Source organism: Acinonyx jubatus, chromosome D3, assembly GCF_027475565.1.
Source record: "Acinonyx jubatus isolate Ajub_Pintada_27869175 chromosome D3, VMU_Ajub_asm_v1.0, whole genome shotgun sequence".
NCBI classification, from domain to species: Eukaryota; Metazoa; Chordata; class Mammalia; order Carnivora; family Felidae; genus Acinonyx; species Acinonyx jubatus.
Genome location: NC_069392.1, coordinates 54,122,777 through 54,144,453, shown reverse-complemented (window position 1 = coordinate 54,144,453; position 21,677 = coordinate 54,122,777). Strand labels below are relative to the sequence as shown.

General features: G+C 37.0%; 1 protein-coding gene across 4 annotated transcripts in view; it reads left to right on the top strand.

Moving 5' to 3' along the window:
- Positions 1 to 21,677, top strand: part of NOL4 (nucleolar protein 4) — a 413,504-nt gene that overhangs the window by 55,910 nt on the left and 335,917 nt on the right. The window lies entirely within an intron of this gene.

Genomic DNA, 21,677 nt, shown 5'->3' with positions numbered 1-21,677 from the left:
GACATAGAACAGATATGTGTTAATAATTTCAAATATATAACAGAACCTCACTCAGGTTGTCAAAAGTATATTATGTAATAATTTGATTATATATATTTATTGGTATAAATATATGTATGCATATATACAGTGTGTATACATACGTACAAAGACATAAACACATACATATATTCATAGATGTAAAATCCTAGGTTAGAGATTATTGGAGTTTTAAATAAAATACTTATCTCAGGGAGTACCTTATCCAGATTGAAAGAGAAAATATATATACTTTAACATCAGAACCATAATAAAGTAATGGATTAATTAAATGACAGGTGATATTATATTCTTAACCTCATCAACAGATTGAGGCCTTTGATTCTGGAAGGAAGGTCAGGATTGAGGATAGCATGATAAAATGTAGTTTGGATGATTAATAACTCTTGAGCATTTTCTATATTGTAAAATACTATAAAACTCCATTCTTTTTATAAATCCTACCTAAATTGTATTGCGGGCACAATGTCTGACAGAGAAAACATATAGTTTTGATATATGATATGTTTATGATAATTGTCTATATGGCATTGATATTTCCCCTTAATGGCTTACCCAGTGCTTGAATTAGTAACCTGTTTAGATGTTTAAAACTAGATAAATATTATAGAACACTAGCCGGCAATGTATCAAGAATAATAACCATTTTAGTTGCGACAAAGACGGCAGGCTTTATCTTCAGAGATTATTGACGCTTATTGACATTTGGCTACAAATGAACAATCTTAGAATTTTTCTTTTAATTATTATTTAGTATGTAAACTACACATGTTTCATAAAGTTTGTAATTGACAAAAGTTAATTTTACTTTGATATTTTCCTAATGAAGTTATTTTATTTTTCCTAGAGTGCTTAAAAATAGCTTGACGTGTTAGAAAATACAAAACCTATCTTCCTTTATTCAACAAGAATATTTGAGCACAGAATAATGGCCTCAAAAGATGTCCTCATCCTGATCTCCAGAATCTGTGAATATGTTAAGGCAAAAGGGACTTTAAAGATGTGATTTAGGATTATAAAATAAGAAGAGTATCTTGAATGGTGGGCCCAAGGGTTTTTATATGAGGGAGGCAGAGGGCTAGAGGTAAAGAAGGAGTTGTGAAGACGGAAGCAGAGTTTGGAATGATGCACTTTGAAGATCTAAGAACACATCATGAACCCAGGAGTACAGGTGGCCTTTAAAAGCTGGAAAAGCCAAAAAAAAAAAAAAAAAAAAAAAAAGATTTTCCCTGAGACCTTCGAGATGGAACCTGAAGAAATTGTGGGTGGGGTGAAGTGAAAGAAGAAGCATGTACAAAGACTAAGAAACAAGAGAGAAAATAGATTAAGAATTGAAAAAAGAGGAGTGCCTAGGTGGCACAGTCGCTTAAGCATCCTGCTCTTGATTTCCTCTCAGGTTATATAATCTTACAGTTCATGGGTTCGAGCCCCATTTCAGTCTCCTCACTGACAGTGTAGAGCCTGCTTGGGATTCTCTCTCTCCACACCTCCCCTGCTCTCTCTGTTTCTCTCTCTCTCCCCTTCTCAAAATAAGTAAACTTAAAAAAGAAGTATTGAAAAAAGAATGGCATGGCTGGAGAGTAGAATAAAATGGGAGACTTGCGACAGACACTGTTCAAGATTTCACAGGGCCAAACCATGAATGCTTTGGCAGTTCATATTGATAAGTATGTATTTTACTTAAGTGTGTATTAAGTATAAAATGTAGCTAAATGTCCTTTATTCTGTTGAGGAAGTCTCCTTTAATTTATGCTTTTCTGACAATTGTTATTAGGAATGGATATTAGATTTTTCAAATGCTTTTTCTGTGTTATTAGGTGAGCATATTGTCTCTTAGTTTGTTAATATGGCAGACTGACATTGACATTGACTGACATTGATTTTGAAATATTAAACCTACCTTGCATTCCCATCTTCCACAGTGTTAACATGGTTTATCTTTTTTCACTCTTTTACTTGAAAACTTTTTGTGACTTTAAATATAAAGTGCATTTCTTGTAAGTAAGCATATAGTTGGGTGTTGCTCTTTAAATACATGGCTTCCTTTCAATTAGGTATTCACTACATTTATACATAATGTGATTGGCGTTAAGTTTATTATCTTGCTGTTTGTTTTCTATTTGTCCAGTCTGTTCTTTGTTCTTTTTACCCTTTTTCTGCATTTTTGAAGTAATTACATATTAGTAGTTGCATTAGAGCTTATAGTGTACATCTTTAACTTATCAAAGTACATGTTAACTTATCTATTAACTTCAAGAATTATACCATTTGTATAGCTAAGAAGCTTATAATATTATACTTCCAATTCCCCCTCCTGACTTTTATGCTATCATAGATTTTCTCTATAGATATGTGGTAAACCTCATAATACAGCATTTTGTTCATATATCAATAATCTGCAAAGATATTTACATAATAAGAAAAATATTCTAACATATTTACCCATGTGGTCATCACTTGTACTCTTCACTCCTTTTTATAGATCCATGTTTCATTGGATATCATTTCCTTTTGCCCGAAAGACATTTCTGCCTGGAGGATATCAACATTTCTTGTAGTATAGGTCTGTTAGTAATGAATTCTTTTGGCTTTGTATGTCAGACAATGTATTTTGCCTTCATTTAAAAAGATACTGTAATTATATGTGTCTGTATATTTTTAATATACTTCAATTTTTTTTTTATTTTAGAGAGAGTGAGCTCGAGGGAGGAAGGGGGACAGAGGGAGAGAAAGCATCTTAAGCAGGCTCCACTCTCAGTGTGGAGCCCAATATGGGGCTCGATCCCATGACCCCACCCGAGAGCATGACCTGAGCTGAAATCAGGAGTCAGACGTTCAGCTGACTGAGCCACCGAGGAGCCCTTATGTGTCTATTTTTAACATTCCATTTTTTGGTTTCTATTTACCTTGTTCTTTTTTAATGTTCCCTTTCCTACTACCTTGACATTTTAAATTATTTTTTTCTACTCACCTTTTCCTTTTGCTGATTTGGAATTTATACACTAGATTTATCTTAGTGATTGCCATTTAAATTTGATCATGCGTAATTATTATATTCTACACCTTGACCTTCCTGCCTACCATATTGGACATGAATTACAGTCTTTTGTTATCGAGGGTTTGGTTTATAGCCTTTTATCTTTTGAACCCCAGAATGTAGACAGTATTATTGTTCTTTTATGTGATTATTTCCTTAATGCATGTATTCTATATAACATACATTTATCTTTATTTTGTAGATCATGTTGCTTTTATACTATCTTCAAATTAATTAGTTTCTTTCTATTTTCTTATTCCAGTTTCTTAGGCTTTTTCTCTAGAGACATTTTTCTTCTTAAATTAGTGCTTTAGAAGTTCATTTAGTTAAAAGTCTTGGGTGGTTAAGTTTCTTAATTTTCTAGCTGAAAATATTTTTACTTAGATCTGTTATTTTAACTTTTTAAATCCTTTTTTAAAAGGTCCTGGTGTTTTCCACATTACATTGTACCTCCTGTTGAGAAATGTGCTATCACTCCTATTGTCCATTCTTTGTAGATGATCTCTTTTTTGAAAGTGTTCAGGTCTTTCTCTTTCTCTTTCCATGGTGTTCTACAGACTTACTACAGTGTATCTAAGTGGAGATTTAAAAATCATTAGCCTGTGGCACCTGGGTGGCTCCGTTGGTCCAGCATCTGACTTAAGCTCAGGTCATGATCTCACAGTTTGTGAGTTCAAGCCCCGTGATGGGCTTTGCGCTGACAACGTGGATCCTGCTTGGGATTCTCTGCCTCCCTCTGTCTCTCTGCCCCTCCCGCCTCCTTTCTGTCTCAAAAATAAACAAACACTAAAAAATAAAAATCATTAGCCTTTCTGATATATATTTCTGAATTAATGACTTTATCAGTTGTGGAAAATTCTGTTTTTATCTTCTTAAATTGGAGGGAAAGAAATGATATCAAAGGGACTGGGCAGATCTAGAAAATATTTATTTTAAGGGAAAAACAACACATGTGGCAAGTTAGGAACTCAAAGGTGTCAATAGAAATTTTGATAACATTAAAAAAAGAGGTGGTGAACTGAAATCTGGATGTGAAGATATTGCCCCCAATGCAGTCTTTTTTCCCCTATTATTCCTTTTCCTCTAATTCCTTGCACTCACATATCAGCTTTATTTACCCTACTTTGCCAGAATCCAAGGTTGCGTTTCTTCCTCTGATTCTCTGATTTCATTGTATCATTTTTAAATTTGAATTTGTGGGTCCTGAGGCTTTCTCCTACTCATGCATAAGGTCAATAATACATTTAAAATATGTATGACAGAGAATAAGTTGGCTCAGATTTTCATTTTAGATAGATACTTTAGGACACTCTGAGAAGAATAAATTGTTCTACTCTGAGTAGAACAAGGAGTAAATTGAATAAGTAATCCAAGCAAGAGATACAGGCAAGTGTCGGCAGAGAATAGCTTAAAAGTTATGCTTAGTAATTGGATATGTGGGAGGTATAAGAAATCCAAAATGACTTATTTAAAAAAAAATTAATGTTTATTTTTATTTTTGAGAGAGAGCGAGAGCGAGTATGGATGGGGGAGGAACAGAGAGACACAGGATCTGAAGCAGGCTCCAGGCTCTGAGCTGTCAGCACAGAGCCCCATGGGGGCTCGAACTCACGAAACGTGAGATCATGACCTGAACTGAATGCAGATGCTTAACTGCCTGAACCACCCAGGCACCGCCAAGATGACTTATTTTTTTTTTTTAATTTTTAAAAATGTTTTATTTTTGAGAGAGAGACAGAGACAGAGCATGAGTTGGGAAGGGGCAGAGAGAGAGGGAGACACAGAATCTGAAGCAGGCTCTAGGCTCTGAGCTGTTAGCACAGAGCCTGATGTGGGGCTCGAACCCACAAACTGCAAGATCATGACAGGAGACAAAGTAGGATGCTTAACCTATTGTGAGCCACCCAGGCACCCCCAAGATGACTTATTTTAAAGCTTAACAGCACTTTAAAATGCAACTGTTCCATAACTGTTCTAATAACAGCCTAAGTGTTACAAATTTATAAGCTTTGGTTAGTATTGTTCTGTTTCTTTAGTGGACATTATTGTAGTTCTAGGCATTTATTGTCAGCTCAAGTTTAAATGATATGCCTCTGATATTGGGACAGTGGAGAAATAAACATAGACAAATTTTTGTGTAATCTGTTTACTGTAAATGACAAACATCTTTCAAATCCTGCCTGCTTGCCTATGACAGAATGTTTATTTCAAATCCATTGCAACATCCATTTTCTAAACTCGCATACCTTGTTGCACTGGAAATTATAAGGTGGCTACTTTTATATTGTGTTCTTTTATTATTTTATTAATATCTTTCTATCAAACTCTTTAACTCCAGCTTATGAATTAGTTGGTACCTATTGGCCCAGGTAAGCTATAATGTGGCTAAATTCTGATGGAGTAGTGGATAAAAACTGTCAGCTTTCGATCATATGATGCTTGGGAGGTTTGACAGTCTTATAACAAGGTTAATAAATATTTTAAATGTAACAATTTCTTGTAATATAATTGCTTAGTGAGTAACCTGGGTATGTACATACAGGTTTCTCTGGCTGTATTCTGTGTTAAGAATCTCTGAAATGTTCCCAACTCTTGGAAAGACATATTTTGAAATTTTTCATTCAGTTGGCTTTTTTTCCTGGAAAGATTTTAGACATTGAAAAAATATAGGATTGTTTGTCACAACTAATACCATTAAAATAAACTTATGCTTTAAAATTTTTATTTATTTACTGAGAGAGAGAGAGGAGAGAGAGAGAGAGAGAGAGAGAGAGACAGAAGAAGCAAGGGAGGGGCAGAGAGAGAAGGGGACAGGGGATCTGAAGTGGGCTCCGTGCACACAGCAGAGAGCCCAATGTGGGGCTCGAACCCACGAACCATGAGACCATGACCTAAGCTGAAGGCACCCACTTAACTGAGCCACCCAGGTACCTAAAAGAAATGTATGCTTTTAAAAGTGTAGACATTTATCAATTTTAAAAATATTTATTATTATCTAATTAATACCTGCTTATTACAGATTTATTGAAAAGTAAAGAAAAACAAAAGAAAGAAAAAAAAACCCTTTGGTTCTATTATCTAGAGACATCTAGCAAAAATTGCTTACTGAGTGTATGATATATGCTTCTTTCCAATCATTTCTTAATTCCTCAATTCTCATTCCCCAATTCTAGCGTGTACTAATATTAAATGACCAGATAATTATTCACTTGGAAAGTTTTAGTTAGCAGCTCTGTATTATGTTCTATATTTTAATGCCCTAATGCGTATTGTACCTTGAGAAAATAGAACAACACTTGAATATGCAAAGATTGAGACCTAGCTGAAAGCATGCCAGACCTGCCGGGAGCTAATCATACCATGTGAAATAATAGAGTGAGCAGCTAGGTCTTTTCAAATGGCAAAAGAAGCAGTCCAGAAGTCCCAAAACTTTTGTTTACCTCGCATTCAGTGAAGCCTCTACATACTGGAACATGAGGTACTCTGATCATGAGCCTTCTTCTGTGAGATCCTGATGGTATAAAGTGACATGTTAAACATTAGTCCATGTACATTCTATGACTTATATACAGACAGATCTAGCTCCCAAATGAAAGATAAGTTTGCCTTTAATCAATGTGGACAAAAAAAGGCGCTAATTTGGCACTTGAGGGCATGGATAAAACTCAGTGATAGAGAACAAACTGAGGGTTGATGGAGGGAGGTGGAGGGAGGTGGGTGGGAGAGGGATGACTAGGTGGGTGGTGGGCATTAAGGAGGGCATTTGTTGTGATGAGCACTGGGTGTTGTATGTAAGTGGTGAATCACTGAATTCTACTCCTGAAACCAATATTGCACTGTATGTTAACTAAAATTTAAATTAAAAAAATCCTTAGGGAGATAGTAGAAACATGTCTGCCATTACAATAATAACTACAGTAATAGTTTGGCAGTTTGGAAGATGATTAAAGATGTCTTGTCTTTGTTGTTCTATTCAACTGTATCACATTTTTTTTATTAAAAAATTTTTTTAAAAAAATTGTTTTTGAGAGACAGAGAAAGACAGAGAATGAGCAGGAGAGGAACAGAGAGAGGGAGACACAGAATGCAAAGCAGGCTCCAGGCTCTGAGCTGACAGCACAGAGCCTGATGCGGGGCTCAAACCCATGAACCGTGAGATCATGACCTGAGCCGAAGTCAGTTGCTTAACTGACAGCCACCCAGATGCCCCTCAACTGTATCACATTTAAAGTGAAATTCTTGAGAAAAATCATCCTTGGAAATAACTGCCTTGTAAAATTAAGTATTTCAGTGTAAATATACAAGGACATACCTGAATGAATAACCATATAACACTTCAGTTTGCATTTTAAGGCATATGACTAATCTCAGAACTCTAATTGAAAGATCCTTTATGTTTTAGTGTCAAATTTAGTATCCAAATATATATACATATATTCATATATATATATATATGAAAATTTCTTAGGCGAAGTATTAAATCTCATTGAGAAATGCTGTTCATTTCCCTGTGAATTTTCTCCAGTTAAAGATTATCTTTGCCATAAGTTGTAAGTAACCAACAATTATTTAACAATATACTGATTCATCAAGTAGCTCCATTAAAATTTTTGGAAAAATCAGTGATACAACCTATATTTAGCAACAGATGTATTGCTTACAAATTTATTTTCAAATTTTGTGGATCTTATTTAAAAGGTATGCATGAAAAGCCCTGGTTATAGCAATAACATATTATTGTTCAAGAACAGAACAGATCCATATTGTAAACTAAATAAAACTGTCCCGAAAATTTCAAAATTTCAACTATTTCTCCACCATGCTTCCTTTTGCTCCAGTAAATAAACACGTGATTCAGTTCAGTTTCTGTATGCAATTTTGTTTTGTTTGTTTATTTATTTATTTTGGAGAGGGAGATATTGTGCGCATGAGCAGTGGAGAGGGGTAGACGATGAGAAAGAGAGAATCCCAAGCAGGCTGCATGGTCAGTGGGGAGAGGTTGGTGGCTCCACTGGCTTAATCCCACGACCCAAACCAAGAGTCAGACACTTACCTGGCAGAGCCACCCAGGCACCCGTGTGTGCAATTTTGAATCATGGTGCAGGGTGCCTCTAATGGACAAGGTTTATCTGGCTGGGGCGGGGGGGGGGGGGGACCGCCTGCTGACAACACCCACCCCCCCCCCCCATGCACCTCTCCTGGGAGTCCCAGGGCAAGCGGAGCTGCTGACCCTGGGAGAAGTCTGGGGGTGCCCTAGGGTCCCTGGCTGCAGTGGCCGCCTTGTACTGAGTGGCTCAAAGGGAGTCTACTCTTCTCTTCCCCAAAGCCAGGAAAGGGCAGAGTAAAGGGCCAGGACTGGGTGTCCCAGTGGTTGGAGATAAACCTAGGTGGGCATGAAGGGCGGGCAGCGGGCTTTGCAAAGGGGTGGGAACGCAGAGTGAATGGGGGGAAAATGCCCGCAGTCGGCGGCAGCACCCCCCGTAAGGTGCCTCGCCCCAGCTTGGATGTGGGGATGGCCTGGGGTGGGGCAAGCTTCCATCGGTCTCTCGGACCTTTGGAAGGTGGCACGCAGGACCCTCGCTCCTCTGGGTGACTGTGCCTCAGTCCCGAGAGAGCAGATGCCTCTCCTGGTCAGAGAGGGCGGGGCGGGAGAGCCTCTTCCCAGGCGGCTGAGGATCCAGGGCGGGTCTCCAGGACCGCCTACTTCTTCCAAGTGCGCCATTAGGCCCAGCCCCGAGGGAAAATGGCCTTCCCTCACCCCACCCCCCCCAAACCCCTGCCCCCGCCGTTGCCTGGGCAACAGGGTGTTGGGCAGGCTGGTGCTGGGGAGGGTGGCGCGTGGAGCTTGGTGTGCACGTGGTTGGAGGACGAGGCGGGGCGGGTGCTAGGAGGCCGGAGGGCACCTTTCTCACCTTCCCCCCTCCCCCCCCAGTGTTGCCATGGAGACTGCTCGGGTACCCTCACCTGTACTTGCTGCTGCGGGCGCCGCAGCCTTAGAAGCTGCAGCTACCAGAGCTCTCCTTTGCCCCAGAGGTCTCTTCCAGGAACTCTAATCCGGCACCTGCCACAGCTCCCCTCCTACAAACAGGAAATGACAGGGCAGACCTCCAAAATTCTCCCGGGGTTCCTCCACCACGCCTTCCGTTATTCGGCTTTCCACCCAACGTTTTATATATCTCAGTGTTTTGCACAGTTAAAGGTCTGGAGGATGAAAAAGTGGCTCCCTTTATACTGTGTCTGCACACATCTCTTCCGCTGACAAACAGTTTATTCCACAGAACACTGGCCTGGCCCAAATCTAATTATCAACAGAAAGAGATTTAAAAAGATTAATTAGATATGCGAAATTCCTGCTTTTTCTTGATAGGATATGGCTCATTTAGGAATGTCCTCTTGCTGAATTAACCACTCTTTGACAAGTGAGTGGAATAATTATGTGTTGGAATATCTGCGGACAGAGAAAGAATGAGCTGTTCAGAAGCCACTTCCCTGTGTTATTTTTATTTTTTATTTATTTATTTATTGTTTTGCAGTCTGTATGCCAATCCAGTGCTAAAATGTCTCATTTCTGTGCTCCGTACAATCTATGTTTGAGATCAGTGTTTGGCTTTGCAGGGGAGGTTATTTAGCATGGGTCTGCCTTTGAACCTGGTTGGGAGGTAAATTAAACACCCTAGAATATTTACACTTAGTTCAGGTTCAAGATTTAGTGCATGGATGCGTCTCTACTGACTACTGGCATGAACGCGCTTAGGCAAGGAGGTCTCTCCCTGATTAGAGCAAGTTGAGGCATCTGTGATCTTGAATCGCCAGCCATACCCTGTCAAGCTCAATGAACAGCTGGCGGTCTCATCCCCTTGCTTCTCAAATTTCTTTAATGTTTAATGTGTATATTGTACAGCTTTCATTCCCTGGAAGCACCCTGGTAGTTTTTGCTACTGATAATCATCAGTTTCCTTACATAATTCTGTAATTTTGAATAGACTAGCCTTTTCAACTGACTTTAATACTCCCTCTTTAGAAAATTCCAACAATGCAGGGTAACTATTTCTTTCCTAAAGCTGCTAGGTGAAGTACTTACTAATTTAGTTTTGCCACACTTGCTGTGTCATGGGGTTTTCAAAGCCACCAAAAAAGATTTCTGTGTAGTCCAAGCCCTAGGTAAAGCTATGGATTTGAAACACGTTTGTTTTCAGTGTCCTAATTTACTTGGTTGCAGCCTCTTGGGTTTCCTAAACACCAACTCTGAAACCCCCCTTTCATTTGTCTTCCTACTTAGCTTCTCCTAAGAATTTGACCCTCTTCACTTAACCTCTCCTCTTCCTTGCAAATCTGTCTCCATCTTCTTCTGGCTCTTCTCTGATCTCCTTCAGGGCTTTCTATCATGCTTTCCATTTTCGTCTTCCTTCTTTTATATTGCAGGTTGGTCTTCTGCTTTATCCATTCTTCATAGCTTCCTGGGTCTTCTCTTTCATATCCAAAACTAATCCTGCCTCATTATTCTCTCATCTTCTAAATCGGTGCTATTGGGTCCAATTTTTTTTCTCTACATGCTAGACTCTTATTCCTACCTATGGACATTTCTACTGGTCTTTCCTTCAGGCATCTCAAATTCAACCTCTTCCTCACTGAACTATGTTCCTCTTCAAAACTTCCTTCTCCTTCTGTATTTCATATCTCAGTTGATGACCTTACTATCCCCCCAGTTACCGCAGATAAGAAACACAGAGTCATTTATTGATTTTTGCATTCATCTCATCAAATTTCTTATTGGTTTCAGTGTATGCCAGGTAGACACCATCATGGAGGTTAATTCTAGTGAGGAAGATAGATTAATACATTTATGACTAAGTAATACAATTACAGCTTTTTAGAAAGTCTGCCACAGAAGTAACCAGGGTGGTATATGATAATGAAAAGTTCTTGTATTAAGTTGAAGGATGAGAAGAAGCCAAACATTTAAGTTTCTGGAGAAAGAACAGGTTAGACAGAGAGAATAGCAGTCACAAAGATCCTGTGGTAGAGAAGGACTTCTTGTATTCAAGGCATTGACATAAAAATCAACGTGCATAGTGAGAAGGGAAAGTGGGGAGCGGTGAGGGTGGAAAGAGAAGCTGGGGTCAGATTTTGTAGGACTTGGTGGGCCCTGAAAAGGAGTTTGGAGTTTATCCTATGTGCAGTTGGAAGCCATGAAATGTTTTTAAGAAGACTGACATGAGCTGTTTTATAATCTAAAAAGATTATTCTGGCCACAGGGTGGAGAATGAACTAGAGGAGGTGAGAGTTTAGAGATGGAGAGGAAATTAAAGACTACAGAAGTGTCCGTGGTTAGAAAATCAGTGATAGATAATGGCGGGGGAGGGGGGTAGAAGTGGAGAGAGAGAGATGAGTGAACCGACATGAAGTATTTTCAATAGTCCTTGTCACTCAGATTGGGCCTCAATTTCATTTCTGTCTTTAGATTACACTATGCCATATGGGACTTTCCACATTTAGGTACTTACTACTAAATCCCAATTGTTATGATTCTTATTCTTTTATGGCCTTAACTGTCAGTGATTGTTACATGATAGCTGGCAAGAAGAATATACAGAGCAACAGATATGGAAGAAGTTCTAGAATCAAGCTGCCTTGGTTCGTGTCCAAGATCCATGACTTACTAGTCATGTCACTTTGAGCAAATTGCTTAAGCTTCTCTTTTATAGAATAGCAATAATAGTGTAATACTTATTTTCAGGACTTTGTAGGGATCAAATAATGCATATTAATATACAGTGCATGGTAAGTGCTCATTAAAAGTTAGATGATGATATTGGTGCTGATGATAATGATCGAGGACTTGATATCTCATTCTGATAAGGTTTTTTAATGAAGGCGGTTGAGGAAAGTTTTGCAGCCTTTACTTCTAACTCATTTGTAAATAATTCTAAGAATCAGAAAAGGAAAGGCATTATGTCTAGTCTTGAGGGTAGGAAGAAATGGGAAATGTTTTGACAACCTTAGGGTTGCTACTCCTCAAATATCCCTTCTTGGGAAAATCCTCCTTGAGGAGTTTTCTGTTCTTTTTTTGATTATAAAAAAATTCCTTTCTTTAAGCCTATGTTTTTTCATTTTATTTTTCCTTGAGTGATTTGAAAAGAAAATGCATATGGTATTGTTAATCATGACAAGAATGATAAAATGCCTTTAAGTTGGGAAACATTGGGCCTTGCTGCTACTTCATGTGGTCATTATAGTAAACACTAATTCCAAAGTAAACACTCTTCAGTAATTCAAAACTTCCATTTTCCTAAGTTCCTAAAACCAATATTTACTGCATTTTATCAAGTATTCACTATCCTTCATTAATGGTGTATAACCCATATTTTTCTTAATCACTTATCAAGTCTTCTCTGTATTGAATAGATGAATTAATCCTTTGTAAAATATCTCTCCCATCTTTTTCCTTTCCTTTTTATTATCGTTACCCTCTATTTAAACTAGGCTCTCATTATAAAATTGCATTATCAGGAAATATACATATATTATCCTTTTAACATTTCTCTGCTTGCCTGTTTCATATTCATGGCAGATGAATTTTCTCAAAACGTAGAACTATTCTTGCCACTCTCTCATTCAAAAAATTCAAAAGCTGTTCACTGAGAAGAAAGTCACAAACTGGCAAAGGATTCATATTCAGGCTATCTATGGAGCTCCTATAAATTAAAAAGAGCACCCAGTGAAAAATTGGGTAAGCAACTAGGAGAGATACTCAACAAGAGTAGTTCTCCAAATGACTAATAAATATAAGAAAGGGTCTTCAACCTCAGTAGTCATCAGACAAATGAAAATTAAAATCACTAGAATAGTCATCAGACAAATGAAAGTCCCAACTGCCAGAATGGCTACAATGAAAAAGAATGACTTTCCTAAGTGTCTGTGAGAATGTAGCATAAATAGAATACCAGTATACTTCCAGGGAGACAATACATGATACAGCTACTTGAGAAAAAAAAAACCAACTATTTTGATTTACAAAAGTTGAACATAGGTATATTCTACGAAGCAATTCTACTCCTTGGGTCTATAGCCGAAAGGAATGAGTAATGGGTGCGCCAAAAGATGCAAGGAAAACTGTTATAGCAGAATTATTTATAATAGCTGAAAAGTGCTCCAACGTGGATCTTGAGGACAACAGTTAGATAAATTGTGGCATGTTCTAGAATGAAATACTGTGCAGCAGTAAAACACTAAAAAATCCTGCTACATACTACATGTATGAATCCCACAAACATGTCATGACAAGACAGGCAACACTAATCCATGTGGAGAAGTCAGGTAGTGGTATCTTTGAGGAGGTGAACCAGGTTAGTGTTTGGGATGGGCATGGAGATACTGGTGGGGTGCTGAAACTTACATTTCTTGAGTTGAGTGATTCTCACATGGGTACATGGGTGTAAATTTAGCAGTCTGTACATTTATGATATGTGCATTTTGACTCTTACATTCCAATAAAAATATTTATTTTTAAAAAAGCTTTCATTAACTACCATATTAAGTCACTCTCTCCAGATGGACATTCAAGCCTCCCCCAACTGGATTTTACACCTGCTTTTCAAGTCATTTCCTTATTACATCTTGGCACATGTCCTGTATTTCTGTCAGGTCTGACTAGTAAATGAGGCAGAGGTTTCTACTTTTTCATATTCATTGCTTTTTTTTTTCTTTTTAAAAATAGTACCCTATGAATTTCAGCTGGACACCTGACTGCCTTTGACCAATTTACTGACTACGTTTTCTAGCTTTCTTTGCCTCTAGGGGTGGTCCAATGATTAAGTGTGGACCAATGCTGCATGAGCAGACTTGATGAATGCAGTTTGTTTCTTGTGTTTTCTCTTTCGCTTTTGCTTCTGGCTGAGAACTAGCGAAGTCTAGACAATCCTAGGCAGTCACGTGTTTCTGATAGCAAGACTAATGCACTTGCCAGCCCACTGAACTATTAGATGGGAGGGAAATGCATTTCTATTTTTTAAGTTACAGTATTTTGAGATCACTTTATTATAATATAGTCTCTGTTAGCACACCTAGTCTTCTATAAGCATTGTGATTCATATTGTCTCTGCATTTAGTGAGGCTAGTTTATCCAGAGATGCCCTGACCCTAGGATTCTTCTACTGAAAGGGCCTCCAGGCTGTACCATATTCATTGTTTTTCCTGTGGCAATGCATTACATTTCCTGTATATGTGACCATGGAGAATGAATTCATTTATCTGAGCCTCATATTCCTCACCTGTTAAATGTGAGTTGTAGATGATTATTATGAAGATTAAAACATATATGTGAAGTGTTTAGCACAGTTTGGGACACATATTAGGCACTCAACAAATATAAGCTTCTTTTCACATCATAGCTTTGATATACATCAGGACACTATAGAATTAGCATAGCCATAGCATCAAAGATCATTGTAGGCTGGGGGTAGATATCCAAGTTAAGGGTATTTTAAAAACTAGCTCAACTTGCTTTATGATTCCAGGCCTTCTAGGAATTTTTGATTATGTCATAAATATTGGAAGTTGTGCAACGTGAACATAAGTATACCTTATAAGTAAGCATTTCTGCTCTTAAGTTATATGTCCAAAATAAACACATGGGTATATTAAAAATATGAAAAAATATTCACAGAAGCATTATTTTTAATAACCACATGGAAATAAATCACTTGTGTCCTAGATATAGGAGCAAAATTAATTCTTAATTTTGGCCTTTATCTTTTAACTGTTCCATGCTTCTCTTTCCTCTTAAATCTTGGGGGTAATAATTCCTTACTATTGACTTCTTAAGGATCTGACTTATCTATTAAAAAGTGCTTTGGGGAAAATTGCTACAAAATCTCTAATGTTACAAATAAATTATGCTTGTAATCTTAGTATTTCCTTTCCAGAATCACCCAGCAATTTTCTTGAATCTCAAGTACTTCCTTTAAGTTCCCTTGATAAAGGTGGTAAATGCTTTTGGTTTTTGTTTCAAAGTTCATTCTTGAATGACAACATACTTGATTATACAATTCTACATTAATATGTATTTCTCCTTAGAGCCATGAAACTATTATTCTACTGTCTTCTGAGTTTTGTGATTATTGAGAAGTTTGCAGTCAGACAAATAGCTGGTCTTTAAGAGTAATAACATGTTTTATCTTTGTGGCCACTTGTTAATATGGTCAGTCTGTGGATATCAGCAGTTTAACGGAGATGTATTCAACAGTGGATTTTTAAAATATGAAATTATCCTGCTCAGAGTTCATTGTATTTCTTAAATCTGAATAGCTCTATCTAAATAGCTCTACCAATTTTTCTCCATTGCTTCCCCAAAGGTGAGACTTTTTTTCTCAATAAAGAGACAAATTAAAGTAAGACAAGTCACTTCGTCATCCCTGTTTTCAAATGGGCAGATTTTTCCCATTCCATTTTTTTGCTACATGCGTTGACCTTTTTTTGAGGGTCTTGTTTTTATGTGGAGGTTTCTGTCTCAAGTACTGTGGCTCCCCCCTGCTCACGGGACCCTAGAAATTTGCCTTACTCTAAGAACTGTGTATTTTTTATTTTTATTTCTTTATTTAATTACTTATTTTGTAAACTCTTTTACTTTAACTCCAGTTAGTTAACATAAAGTGTTATGTTAGTTTCATTAGTTATATTAGTTTCAGGTGTACAATATAGTGATTTGGTATTTCATACACCACCCAGGTGGTATGAAACAACACTAAGTGCTGTTCCTATTTAATAAACAAATCACCTATTTATTCCATTCCCCTACTTACCTCCCCTCTGTAACCATCGGATTGTTCTCTAATAGTTAAGAGTCTGTTTTGTGATTTCTCTCTCTTTTTTTTCATTTGTTCATTTATTTTGTTTCTTAAATTACACATGAGTGAAATCATGTGGTGTTTGTCTTTTTTGACTGGCTTATTTCTCTTAGTGTTATACATTGTAGCTCCATTCATGTTGATGTGAATGGCAAGATTTTATTCTTTTTTATGGCTGAATAATATTCCATCACACACACACACACACACACACACACACACACACACACACCCCACATCTTCTTTATACATCTATCGATGGACACTTGGTCTGTTTCCATAATTTAGTACTGTAAGTAATGCAGCAGTAAACAGAGTGGTGGGTGTGTCCTTAAATTAGTGTTTTTGCCTCTATGGGTAAATAGTAGTGCAAATATTGGATTGTAGGTAGTTATATACTTAAGTTTTTTAGAAACCTCCATACTATTTTCCACAGTGGCTGCACCATTTGGCATTCCAAGAGCTGTGGATTTTACACTGTGGTTGCTATTAATCCTTTCTAGTTATTTTATGGTAAAAAGTCTTTGTTTTTTAAAAGAATATTAATGGAAGTGAATGTTTTATATCCTTGGAAATTTTCTTTATCTTTCAATATGAACTGTTTTAAACTATGAAGAAGTATTTTTAGAAATACATCTAATTAAAAGAGATGTAATAGATTTTGTTATATTTTAATTTTTGTGAATTTTCAGTTGATTTTTTTAATTGACCAAGGTTATTTTGCAAAAAATTCCTTGAGCTGGTTTTTGGTCCACTTAAATATCTTTCCACAGTGGTTACACAAAGAAGCAATGCTTTTCTTCTCAAAACCAGTTCATGGCCTTTTCTTTTAAATAGACTTTGTTTTGGGGGTACCTGGGTGGCTGAGTCGGTTGAGAGCCCGACTTCGGCTTAGGTCATGATCTCACAGTTCGTGGGTTCAAGCCCCTCATGGGGCTCTGTGCTGACAGCTCAGAGCCTGGAGCCTGCTTCCGATTCTGTGTCTCCCTCTCTCTCTGCCCCTCCCCTGCTTGTGCTCTCTCTCTCTCTCTCTCAAAAATAAATATTTTTTAAAAAATTTAAATAGACTTTGTTTTTAAGGTCAATTTTAGGTTTGTTTTATTGAGCAAAAACTACAGAGATTTCCCATATATGCCCTGCCCTCCCACATGTATAAGCCTCCCCCATTATCAAAATCCCACACCAGACTGGTGTATTTGTTACAATCAGTAAACCTGTGCTGCCATAAGCCCATAATTTTACATTAAGATTCATTGTTTGTATACGTTCTTTGGGTTTTGACAAATGTGTAATGACACATATTTACCAATACAATATTATAAATAATAGTTTGCTCTGAAAATTTTATGTGCTTCACCTATTCATCCTTCCTTTCCTCCCTCCCTTCTTACCCCTGGCGACTGATCTTCATGACAGCAGCTGTCTCCATAATTTTGCCTTTTCTAGAATATTCATATATCTGGAATCATACAGTGTGTGCCCTTTTCAGATTGTCTTATTTCACTTTGTGATATGCATTGACATTTCTTCCATGTCTTTTCATGGCTTGATAGCTCATTTCATTTAGCACGGGTTGTACCACAATTTATTTTCCATTCACCTACTGAAGGATATGTTGGTTGCTACTAAGTTTTGGCAATTCTGATTAAAGCTGCTATCAACTTCCGTGTGCAGGTTTTTGTAGCCGTAAGTTTTCAACGCCTTTGGATAAATACCAAGGAGCACAAGTGCTGGATCATATGGTAAGAGAATGTTTAGTTTTGTTAATAAACTGCCAAACCGTCTTCCTAAGTTGCTGTACCATTTTGCATTCCTGCCAGCAGTGAATGAGAACTTCTGTTGTTCCACATCCTTGCCAGCATTTGGAGTCGTCAGCGTACTGAAGTTATGCCACTCTAATAAGCGTGTAGTGGTATCTTCTAATTTTAACTTGCATTTTCCTAATGGCATATGATACAGAACGTTTTTTCATATGCTTGCTTTCTGTCTGTACATCTTCCATGATGAAGCATTTGTTCAGATATTTCGCCCATTTTTAAATCAGGTTATGCATTTTCTTATTGTTGGAATTTCAGAGTTCTTTGTGTATTTTGGATAACAATGTTTTACCAGATACGCCTTTTGCAAATATTTTCTTCCCATCTGTGATTTGCCTCATCAGTCTCTTGACAATGTCTCTCAGAGAGCAGAGGTTTTTAATTTTAATGAAGTCCAGCTTGCCAGTTATTTCTTTCATCCATAGTACCTTTGGTGTTGTGTGGAAAAATCATTACCATGCCTAAGGTCATCTAGATTTCTCACTATATTATCTACTAGGAGTTTTATTGTTTTGAGTTTTACATTTAGGTCTGTGATCCATTTTGAGTTAATTTTTGTGAAGGGTGTATGGTCTCTGTCTGGATTAATTTTTTTTTTTTTTTTGCATGTGCCTATCTAGTTACTCCAACACTATTTGTTAAAAGGACTCTTCTTTATTGTATTGCCTTTGCTCCTTTTTAAAAATTTCTTTTTATTTAAAAAAATTTTTTTAATGTTTATTTATTTTTGAGAGAGAGAGACAGCATGAGCGGGAGAGGACAGAGAAAGAGAGGGAGACCCAGAATATGAAGCAGGCTCCAGGCTCTGAGCTGTCAGCACAGAGCCCCAGGCGGGGCTCAAACTCATGAGCCGTGAGATCATGACCTGAGCCAAAGTCGGACACTGAACCGACCAAGCCACCCAGCCTTTGCTCCTTTGTCAAAGATCAGTTGGCTATATTTATATGGGTCTGTTTCTGCACTTCATCTTCTGTTTCATTGATCTGTTTGCCTTTTCTTTAGCCAATGTGACACTGTCTTGATTACTCTAGCTTTATATTAAGTGTTGAAGTTGGATGGTGTTAGTCCTTTGACTGTTCCTCATTAGTATTGTGTTGGCTCTTCTGGGTGCTTTTTATTCCCCCCTTTTTTTAGGAACCATACCCAAAATCCATCTCTTTATATAAAAGGCTTACTTAGATATTTGAAGGACACAGATTATAATAAAGTTGAGTGCTTATTAAATTCCATGCATACTTCAAGTAATCCTCAAATCAAACCAGTTGGATAAGTGCTATAATTATCTTCATGTTATAGATGAGGACACCAAGGCCCAGAGAAATATAAGGGAATTGCCAAAGGAAACTTAGGAAGTAAATGGAATATGGTAGTTTGCCTCAAAGAGGCATAACTCACCACTTCCCAATACTGATAGCATGAGCCAACTGTTTGGCAAAGAGATTCTACGAATATCCTGGCTAGAGAGACACAAGCTATACCCTAATTGGATGTTTACTGATCAAGTATTATATACCAAAGACTACTGTAGGTATTACAATTTCAAAATAATTATCAAAAATAATTATCACCAAGCATCTTCTGTGGGTTCATTGTGCAAAGTAAGGGTCTTATAGTGATGAGATCATTTAAAATACAACATAGTAGCTATTTTTATAATAGTGCCAAACTAGAATCAACCTAAATGCCCATCAACTGGAAAATGGGCAAAATATGGCTTAGCCATGCAAGGAAATATTATTCAGTAATAAAAAGAAGGGACTAGTGATATAAACAAAAACATGAATAAATCTCTAGATTATTACGCTAAATTCAAGACATGAGACATGAACAAGTACACACATACGCATCTGTCATCTCAGATGACTTGTATAAACATTTGGAACAGGCAAATAGTAACCTCTGGTGATTGAAATCAATGGTGAAGAGGTTGACAAAGAGTATGAGACGTCTATCTAGTGGAATGGAAATGTTTGTTGTTTGATGCATTTGCCTAAACTGGCTGAACAGTATACTTAAGATCTGAGCATTTCACTGTATGTAAATTATAAAAAAGCAAAAATGAACAAAAATAGCATATTAAATGCTAAAAACAGGAATGAACAGAGGGATATAGAAGCACAGGGGAATTAGTAGGTAACTTAGATTTAAGGGGTCAAAGAAAGCTTCCTGGAAGACTGGACATGTGAGATGGGTTTTGAAGGGTAGACAAGAGCTTCCCAGTTGAAGAAAGACATTCTAGGGAGAAAGCAGAAAATGTTAATCTATTCACGTCTTAATTTATTCATTTTTCTGCTCAAAATTATAGTCCATTTATTCTCTGGTCGGTACAATTTTAGGTCCTTGGAAAAAGACAAATTCAGTCTTTGCCCATAGAAAGCTTAGATTCTAATGGAGAAGTCATATCATGAGTTTTACAGAATTTTCAGGGTAAGTTGAGAAGGTTAATGTGATTAGAGTGTGTTGGAATGACAGGTTATAGGGAAGTAGTGGTAAATAAATTGGGGCCAAATTAAGAAGACTTAAGTGTATAATAAATTCAGGAGTTTGAGCTTTGTTTCATAGGCATGAGAGTCAAGTAAAAATTTAGAAATCATAAGTTGGCGTAGTTATAATTTTTTTAATTTTTTAATTTTTTATTTTTTTGATGTAGTTATAATTTTTAAATAAAGATTATTTTAGCAATTTGAGGACACATTGGAACAGTAAGAAATTAATGGAAAAATGATAAAAAGAATACTGTTTCCATAATCTAAGCCAGCGTTGGCAGAAGCTCAGTACATATGCCATCTCAGACTTTTGAGCCCGTGGTAGACAATACTAACCTAACCCATAAAAGCACTCTTTTCACCAAGCCAAAACGAGGCATTTACATACTGGTAGCCAGTGTCAAAAATGTATTTGGCACATGTAATGAAACCTTTTTGTAATTCCTGGTTTAGGTTCCCAAAATCATTTCCTGGGCTAGTAAATAAGGAATCCAGTAGAAACAGGGACAAGAGTGGAATGGAGAGCCAGTACAGAAGTAAAATTATTTGATTACTAGATGAGAGAAAGATTCAGAATTTTAGATTGTGAGTCTAGGTAACAATACCATTAAGCAAAGTGATCATTATCATAATGATAGAGTAACATAACATAGAATGTGTTTGGATTCTTGGGGAAGAATGATACTAAAGTTTTGACAAAGATCTCACACATCTCACTAGCTAAGTCTTCACGTTGACTTTTCAGTGGAACTCTATTGTAGGTCTTCTGATCAAGTTAGAAGCGAAGAATCTTTCTCTCCAGGCTCTAATTCCTTTCCTTGTAATTAGGTAAAAAATTCTTACTTTGTGTCCATATGTACCTAACTCAATTACTATTCTTGGAATTTTCCTAAAACTAAGTCTTTCTCTCTTTATTCTGGGATTATGACTCACAAGATTGGCTTCTTAACTGTAAAGGCTTTACATTATTTTTTGTTGTCCCGTTAGCATCTCCTTACAAATATACTCATGCATTATAGGCCATTGGCCATGGACACCATACATCTTTGATCTATTAATTGTTTAAATCAAGTTTGTAATGAGTATTAGAATCTCTAAAACTCATTTTTACTTGCCTTGCTCTGGTTGTTAGTACTAAAGGAATAAAAGGGATTTAGCAGTGTTAGGTAATGAATAGGTCTGCTAGTGAAGGGAAAATGCAAGAAGGTACTGTTGTGCTTCCCACTTACAACCAAGTACTGAATTATCCATAGTGATGACCAAAAAAGGTAGTGCAAATGATTCAGTCTTTGGAGGAACCCTAAATTTATCTTGAACACATTGGTTTTCAAGGGGAGAAAATTAGTTTTTTACCTTTTTGCTCAAATGCTGCATAAATCATGAATGAGGTTAGTGCAGTGAAATAATCGAAAGCCAGGAAATAGGCAACCTAAATAATAACTGGTTAATCAGT